This window comes from Perognathus longimembris, chromosome 28 (assembly GCF_023159225.1).
Source record: "Perognathus longimembris pacificus isolate PPM17 chromosome 28, ASM2315922v1, whole genome shotgun sequence".
NCBI classification, from domain to species: Eukaryota; Metazoa; Chordata; class Mammalia; order Rodentia; family Heteromyidae; genus Perognathus; species Perognathus longimembris.
This window is the reverse complement of record NC_063188.1, coordinates 72,969,955-72,979,292: the sequence shown is the minus strand read 5'-3', so window position 1 is coordinate 72,979,292 and position 9,338 is coordinate 72,969,955. Positions and strand designations below refer to the sequence as shown.

Here is a 9,338-nt window from a genome sequence, read left to right as displayed (position 1 = left end):
TAGTTACTCAAGAGACTGAGATCTGAGGATCCCAGCTCAAAAGCCAGCTCAGGCAGGAAAGTCCATGTGACTCTTATCCTCAATTAACCACAAGTCAATTGCAAGTGACACTGTGGCTCAGAGTGGTAGAGCACTAGCCTTGAGCAAATGAGCTCAAGAACAGTGCTCAGGCTCTGAGTTCAAGCCCACAACCAAGCAAAAAATAAAAGTATGATAGTTATATTCTGTCTCCAGTTTCCTTGAATATCAGTTTTCACAGCCAGCACTCCCATAAGACCCTCTAGCTTTCATTGGTATTTGCTGTGAAATCCCCTTTTTGTCTCTAAATTTACTTGTCTGTGTCCTTTTCCATCACAATTTGGTCAGGTTGGCTAGAGGATTATCAGTCTTATTTTTTTCAGTAATTTTTTGATTCATTGATTCTTTGTATGGTTTCAAGTCTCCATTTCCATATCTCTGTTCTAATCTTTATTATTTCTTTCCATCTGAAAGTTTGGGGGTTGGCTTGTCTCTGTTTTTTTTTTTTCTCCTGCAAAAAGCTTTATTTCGTTTGGTCCAAGACTTGGGAAGGGCTCCAAGACGGTTAGGAAGTTGTCCAGTGGCTAGAGGGAACGGCTCAGGTGGAAACCCTGATGTCACACTATGCAGAGATGGCCCCCAAAGGCTGCTGGACTCTGGGGTCTTCTAGTTATGCTTGAGGGTGAGACTTTCAAAGAGATACTCACCCAGCCCGGCCTGAGGGGCAACCAGCCTGCGGAGGTTGATGAGGTGGTCGCCCATCTTCTTGATGAGCTTCACCTGTTCATCCAGGGAGTGGGTCTCTAGAAAGTCACAGAGATGGGGTCTGTGTGTCAGAACCCAAGGCATGAAGATCCAAAATGGCTTAGTTCTGGTTCTTCTCCAGGGCCAGGGCGTCTTCTATGGCTTCCACGGTTTTCCCCCACTGATCTTCAGAAGGCTTCTGCACATCCTGGAACAGCGTGCGGCTGCCACACTGATTCTGCATCTTCAGAAGGCCGTGGGCGCCCTCATGCTTCTCCTCGCGGAAGAAGTGGCCCACGCCGTCCAGAGCCACATTGTCGCGATAGAAGTAGTAGCTAAGAGAGAGGTAGGTGTACAAGGCCCTCAAACGCAAGTTGACCAGTCAGTTGACAGCAGCCTCCACCTCGGTGGAATAATTCTGACGAATCTGGGAGGTCATGGCTAGTCATCCATTCAGAGCTAACCACAAAAAAACGGCATTGATTGGTCCTGGATTCAGGAGACAGGCAAGAAGAAAAGGGTCAGAGGTTGATTGTGAGTGGAGAGGAGATTCAAAGACAGCTGCTGGTGATGGAAAAGAGGATTCCCCAGGTTTGTTCTGTCCAATCACTATTGAAGCAAGGCACAGATCCGCGGAACTGGCGCGCACTGCTCTGTGTTTTTGTTGTTGTTTTTTAATGAGCTTTAGATGCATCAATAGGCTATTTATATGAGATATTTCTGTGCATTTTTGTGTAGGTGCAAATATGTGTGTGTGTGTGTGTGTGTGTGTGTGCATAAAAGTCCATCTGGCTGGGCACTGGTGGCTCACCTGTAATCCTAGCTATTCAGAAGGCTGAAATCTGAATTTCATGGTGCAAAGCCAGCCCAGGTAAAAAAGTACTTGAAACTCTTATCTCCAGTTAACCACCAAAGGGCCAAAAGTGGAGGTGTGGTTAAAGTGGTAAAATGCCAATCTTTTTTTTTTTTTTTTTTTTTTTTGGCCAGTCCTGGGCCTTGGACTCAGGGCCTGAGCACTGTCCCTGGCTTCTTCCCGCTCAAGGCTAGCACTCTGCCACTTGAGCCACAGCGCCGCTTCTGGCCGTTTTCTGTATATGTGGTGCTGGGGAATTGAACCTAGGGCCTCGTGTATCCGAGGCAGGCACTCTTGCCACTAGGCTATATCCCCAGCCCTAAAATGCCAATCTTGAGCAAAAAAAAAAAGCATAAAAGCCCAAGGCCCTTAATTCAAGCCCCACTATTTGCAGGCACAAAAACAAAGGTCTTTCTGGTCTAGTCTGCCACTTAGTTCTGAGGTTTCCTTGTTGATTTGTGTGTGTGTGTGTGTGTGTGTGTGTTTGTGTTTAGATGATTTACCTATTGGTGAGAGAGAGAGAGTGTGTGTGTGTGTGTGTCTGTTGAAGGAGGCTATGGGTATCATATGATATGCAAAGTCTAGATATAAGTGTTCTTTTTTTTAATTTTTTTATTGCCAAACTGATGTACAGAGAGGTTACAGTTTCATACATTAGGCATTGGATACATTTCTTGTACTTCGTTACCTCCCTCATTACCCCCTCCCCTCTCCCCCTTTCCCTCTCCCCCCATGAGTTGTTCAGTTGGTTTACACTAAACAGTTTTGCAAGTATTGCTTTTGTAGTCATTTGTCTTTTTATCCTGTGTCTCTCGATTTGGGTATTCCCTTTCACTTTCCTAGTTCTAATACCAGTATACACAGTTTCCAATGTACTCAGATGAGATACAGTGATAGTGCAGGTACAACCACAGGAAGGGGATACAAGAGGATCATCAACAATAGAAGCTATGGTTTCACATGGCATGTTGAAAGTAATTACAACAGTGATATAACAGTCGTTTCCATAACATGGAGTTCATTTCACTTAGCATCACCTTATGTGTTCATAAAGGTAGATATAAGTGTTCTGACCCACATAGCAATTAAGACATGGAGATATGAGGCAGGTCTCTGACTCAAAATTTTGTTGAACTCAGCCAATAGGAATCACTCATGGTCAGGGAGGGTGGGAACTCTGACATTTCCAACACCCAAGCCTTCAGTGTCCCAGCTCTCTCGAAAGGCTACACTACCTTTCATCTTAAGCCATAGCAGCACACCTTTGTAGTCAATTTAAGTGCCCACAGTATCCAAGCCTCCCCTGGGAGCCACTGTCCCAAGCTACTTTCATTTGTCTCTGCCAGGTATCTCAAGTAGCCACCTCTAGCATCTAAGCTGCACATACACACACACACACACACACACACACACACACACACACACTCAACATTCTCTTCAGGGGTCTGTCAGACATTCTTCTTCTTAGCCCTGTCTTATGACAGTCTCATATCCAGATTCTTTGGCATGTTGTCTCAAAGCTCTATGTACTGTGTTAATTCCTTGTTCCCAGGCCCCCTCAGTAACTAAGTTTCCAATAGTAGGCACTCTCTCAAGATGTTATCATACTATTGTTCTTCGAGATAAAAGGAGTGACAAAAAGCCTTTTATAACCAAAGTTAACCTTGTACTCCAGAGTAGTCCAAGTCTCACAAATCTCTGTACTCAGATTAAGGCTATCATAGCCTGTGGGCTTGTCTCACAGTTAGAATTGGCACTCTGTCATCAGGGCTGTCTGATTTACCTTGTAATGATGTCTTCAGTTTTCCTTTTTTCTACCAGGGAGTCAGGAATGTAATTAGAACTTACTGCTTTTCTTCTATTGGCTTGATTTCTGGTTTTCTGCCTTCTTGCTACTTCTGTCACAGTCCCCTCTCTTCTTCTTTCCCTCTTCAGAACCTCTTATTCTGTGTTACTTGACTCTCTTAATTCATGGAACCAAAGTGGTAGATGCTTCTAATCTACTATTCTTCCCCACCTTCCAAAAGGGTACTGACTCTTACATGGCCTGTTACTTCCCCGGGACATGGGAACGGAACCAAACAGATGCTTCAGGAAATGGCTCATATTGATGATAAAAGATGGCTAAATGGTGCAATAATCAGAGAAAACTGTCCATAGACAAATTATTTGGAGAACAAAATTGTTAAAACAAGAGGAGAAAGCGTCAGAATCCAAATGAAGTCACTTGTTCTTGTCTTTCCAAAAAGTAACCAAAGCTCTCTGTGTGTGTGTGTGTGTGTGTGTGTGTGTGTGTCTGTCTGTCTTTGAGCTTGTACTAAGCCTTGAACTCAGGGCTTGAGCACTATCCCTGGCTTCTTTTTGCTCAACGCTAGTGTTCTATGACTTGAGCCACAGTGCCACTCCTTGCTTTTCCTGTTTATGGGGTGCTGAGGAATTGAACCCAGGGCTTCATGAATGCTAGGCAAGCACTCTACCACTAAGCCACATTCCTAGCCCAGGATAACTGTTTCATCATCTGAGAACACATTGTTGTGCCAAGTCGCAAGACCACCCCCAAGAAGACCACCGAGATTCAGACACTCTGAAATGCAAAAGCAAGGCAAGGCTTTATTTAATGAGCTGCCAACTCGGGCCTCGTCCTACCCACCGACACAGCGGAGGTTAGGAGGGAGCCCCGAGCTGTGATTACACAGGGCTTATAAAGGCAAAGAACAAGGTTACAACAATCAGCTGTGCAAGCAAGATTAGAACACAGGTACAAATCTAATTGGCTCAGGGTTCAATTCTAAAATGGGGTTCACGTGGTGGGGCCTGACTTCAAAGTCTGGCACCTCAACATGTTCTTCATTTTAAAAAAATCCAGGTTGCACTGAGCATGGGTGGCTCACACCTACAATCCTAGCTACTTAGGAGGCCAAAATATGAAGACTGAGTTTCAAAGCCATCCCAGGCAGATAAGTCCATGAGACTTTTATCTCCAATCAACCAGCAAAATGTCAGAAGTGAAACTCTGGTTCTAGTGATAGAGAGCAAACCTTGAGTGAAAAAACTAAAGGGCCAGTCACTGGTGGCTCATGCCTATAATCCTATCTGCTCAAGAGGCTGAGCCTGGGGATTGTGGTTCAAAGCCAGTCCGGGTAGGACTTTATGAGGCTCTTATCTCCAATTAACAAAAAGACAGAAGTGGAGTCATGGCTGAAGTAGTGCAGTGTTACCCTTGAACAAAAAATGCTCAGAAAGGGTGCCCAGGCACTGAGTTCAAGTTCAAGCCCCAGAACAGGCAGGTACACACACACACACACACACACACACACACACACACACACACACACACACAGAGAGAGAGAGAGAGAGAGAGAGAGAGAGAGAGAGAGAGAGAGAGAGAGAGAGAGAGAGAGAGAGAGCAAACTAAGGGAGAATGCCCAGGCCCTTTCGTTCAAGCCCCAGTACCAGCACACACCAAAAAAGAAAAAATATCCAGGTTGAAGATACAGTGATGAAATGAAACTAAGTTTTTTAGCCCCTGTGCAAAAGAACAAATGGGTTGTGACTACTTGAGGTGAGACTGGAACTGTACTTCAAAACACAATGTCTCTGTCTACAATTAGACACCTGTTTTTCCAGTTAATCTGCAGTCACTAGAACTTTGAAAATAGGTTTTTAAAGACTTTGTTCTTTCACTTTTAACACACCTTATAAAATATTGAAGTTAAGGGCTAGGGAAGTGGCTCAAGAAGTAGAGCATTTGACTAAGAAGGCTGGACACCCAAAGTTCAAACCATATTACCACCAAAAAGAAAAGTCAGAGTAAGGAACATGGTGAGGGTGTTTTTTTTTTATAAGTATATATAGATATGTAACCACAGGGTTTGGGGGCTCCAAAAGCTATCACTGTATGTTTTCCTTACTCTAAGGAATGAGACTGGGATACATGTAGTTATATTCTCTAGCAGGGTTTGGGAGTCTGCAGGGCCTCCCTCTCCGAGACCCTCAAATCTCCTTTCTGCTCTCGCTGAGCAGAGCAGGGAGGGGAGGAGGCAGCAGAGGCCAACTGAGCTGTCTGTACAGAGGGGATTGGTTGCACCAGGTACAGATGCCTGGGGCTGTCCTGCATGTGATTGGTCACTGGCCCCTTGCCCCCTCCACCTCTCCTCTCCCTCTGCAGAGCCTGGGGGCTGGGCCAACTGTGGGAAGGGAAGGGGGCTGGGAGGCCCCTCAGGACCAGAGTCAGCTCAGCCCAGTGATGTCTGGGCTTGCTGAGGCCCTGGGCTCCCCTGAATCCTGTGCCTGCAGCCTGAGGAACTGCAGCAGTTCCTTCTGCTCAGGGAAACAGTTCATCCTCCTCTTTGCCCTTAGGCAAGCTGGGACCACCAGGCTGTTTGCTGCTTTCTTCTCCCTGGTGAAGGAGAGAGAGAAAATAGAAAGAGAGTGAGGAAGTCTCTGCCATAACACCTTCTGTTGATGATGATGATGATGATGATGATGATGATGATGATGATGAGGAGGAGGAGGAGGAGGAGGAGGAGGAGGAGGAGGAGGAGGAGGAGGATTTATTGCTGCAGTACTGGATTTTGAATTCTGAGCCTCATACTTGCTAGGCAGGCAGGCACTCTAACACTTCAGCCATGGCCCCATATCTATTTTCACTTTGGTTCTTTTTGAGAGTCTTACGTTTTTGCTTGGACCTATCGGGATCATGATCTTCCCACTTAGGCCTTCTGCATAGCAGGGATGATAGGCATGCACCGTTATGCCCAGCTTTTTTTGTCAGTGAGATGGGATCTTGCTTACTTTTACCCCTGGCTGGTCTTAAACCTTGATCCTACCAATCACTGTCTTCTAATTAGCTAGTTTGAACCACCCTCTCATACTTGTTTTGTTTTTCTAAACCTAATGTCACTATGCAGCACATATTGGCCTTAAACTCTTGATCTTCCTTTCTCCTCCTCCCTAGTTATGAGACTATAGACATACATCACTGTGCCTTGTTAATTATAGTTGAGTCTTGGTTGAACACCTGCAATCCTGACAGAACACAAACTGTTAAGAGGCTTCTGAGGACCTATTACAAGGACATTTTTTTATTTGGCTTCCTAGATATCATGAGATAATTTCTCATTTGCCTCTTGGGTTCAGATGAAGTGAGGTTCCTGCCTTAGCCTCCAAAATACAATGTCATTAAGCTGAATTTTAGAATTGGCTCCTCAGTAATGGATATCCCATAATTTCTGTTATAGTCATCAGTTCCTTTTGGGGCTTTTTTTTTGTTAGTGTTTTTTGTACCAGTCCTCAGGCTTGAACTCAGTGCCTAGGAGCTGTCTAGGAGCTTTTATGCTCAAGACTAGCTCTCCATCACTTGAGCCATAGCTCCACTTTCCACTTTTTTTGGTGGTTAATTGGAGATGGTTGATTAGAGGTAAGAGTCTCACAGACTATCTTGCTGGGATGGCTTTGACCTGCAATCCTCAGATTTAGAAAATATTCTGCCTACTGTATCTGGGTCAGGAAGTTACAGATGAAGTAAGAAAATACTGAAGTCAGTTGTTGATTTTTTACTTTGGAAAGCCATAAGGTAAACTTTTCCAGAATTGTTAACTGAACCATCAGAGTCAGTTTTTCCTGTAAGGTTAGATTACATTTCCCCAATATAAGAAGAGCAAGAATGTTTCAAACACAAAGCAAAGAAAGCATAGGTATCACTGAGGACCTTGAAGAGAGCTTCTACTCTGCTAAAACAGGATGAGACCCACAGAGTGATCTTGATTTCAGAAATGAGAATGAAATACTGTATTTCCTTCCTAGTAAAGAACAAGTACCTGGCTAGGTCTCAGAGTCCTCTATTACATCATGTTTTGCAAGCATAAAGAAGAAAGTTGGGGAAAGGTGGCTCACATCTGTTATCCTAGCTACTCAGGAGGCTGAAAGCAAAGGATTGTGACTTGAAGCCAGCCCAGGCAGGAAAGGCTGTGAGATTCTTATCTCCAGCTAACCACATAAAAAAATGGAAGTGTGGCTGTGTCCCAAAGTGGAGGAACACTAGCTTTAAGCACAAAAAGCTCAGGAACAGTGAGTAGGCCCTGAGTTCAAGCTGCACAACCGACAACAACAACAACAACAACAACAAAACATAGTATACAGGCAAATAAATGGACTCATAATTTCCTGTAGCTCAAAGCAGTACATAAGCAATGATAAATTTCATTGAAATGTTCCTGTGATCAGAACAAGGAAAGATGTACCAGAAACAAGTATAGGTTATGTAAGAAGAATTTATCTCAGTAATGCCAACTAGGATAGGTAAGACCACTGAATATTAGATGGCCAGCCCTGCATTTGCACTCCAAACTTTAAATCCAACTCTGATGAACTGCTAAGAGGGTCAAAGGGAAAAGTGGTCCCTAAACAGCCCATGTGTAAATGGTGATGGGAAAAGAAAAGATCAGAGTTAGAAATACAAGATTTTTTCATGATCTTTAAGGCCATATAAATTTTTTGCTAGCTATGTCCTTTGCTATGCATAAGCTCTGCAGTTTCATGCAACCCCTATTGTGCAATCTTTCTGTGGTTTGTTGTGTTTCTGGGTCTTCATTAAGAAAGTTTCACCCTGTGCCAAGGAGCCCTAGTGTTTCTCCTATTCCTTCCTGCAATGTTTTCGGGGTTATAACTTGTTTTTTAAAGTGGAAAAGCCAACACATGTCTAAGTCAACCAATCACATTTATGCCTCAGCTCCCAAGAATAAGACTCTTCCATCCACCTGGTGGCAGTATACTCTAGAGTGGAGGCTCCTTTCCATTCTGAGTGGATGAAATGCTTTCTCCCTACATGCCATACTGTTTCCTGCTCCTGTGTAAGCCACATGCTTCTACACATACTATGCCTCTGGCTAGTGTATCATAGCCAGAACCATGTCTGCCCAATGAAAATGAGGCCCATGTATGGTTTTATCTGAACCCAAATATATGTTTCTTTCTGAAGCCTTGTTTTTTCCCCCATCTCTTGTTCCTCACCATCCAAACAAATAGAACTTGTTTGTGTGACCTCCAGTAAGTTGGTACAGATGTCTCTATGTAACTTAGAACAAGGTTTTGCTGTTACTTGTTTACATATCTGCCTCCTAAAAGATGGTCAGCTCATCAAAAAACTCATGTTTGAGTCTGATTAATCGTTGAGTCTTCAAATTACAACACACAGGCAGGCAGATTCCAAAAGCTCAGGGATTGACAATAATTTTTTTTTTTTTATTATCAGGGTGATGTAAAGAGGGGTTACAGTTTCATAAGTAAGGCAGTGAGTACATTTCTTATCCAACTTGTTACCTCCTCCCTCATTTTTCTCCCACCTCCCCTCTTCCCCAAATCCCTCCCCCCTCAAATTGTACAGTTAGTTTACAGCATATTGTCTTGTAAGTATTGCTGTTGCACTGGTTTGCCTTTAACCTTTGTCTCTCCATTTTGATGCTCCCCTTTACTTTCCTAGTTCCAATAAACGTACATACAATACCCAGGAAACCAAAATAAGATTCAGTGACATCAGGGGTAAAACCATAGGGAAGAAAAACAAAAGAAAAAGGCATAATTTCACAGAGTATCTTGAAAATTAACAACAATGATAAACGACGTATTTCTATAACTCGGACTTTTTTGTTTTTGTGTTTGTTGGTCACGGGGCTTGAAATCTGGGCCTGGGTGCTGTCCCTGAGCTCTTCAGCTCAAGGCTAGC

The 9,338-nt window shown here is 43.8% G+C and overlaps 1 pseudogene; it reads right to left on the bottom strand.

Moving 5' to 3' along the window:
- Positions 1-644: 644 nt before the first annotated feature.
- On the bottom strand, positions 645-1,256 carry LOC125343658 (annotated as a pseudogene).
- Between the last annotated feature and the right edge of the window lie 8,082 nt (positions 1,257-9,338).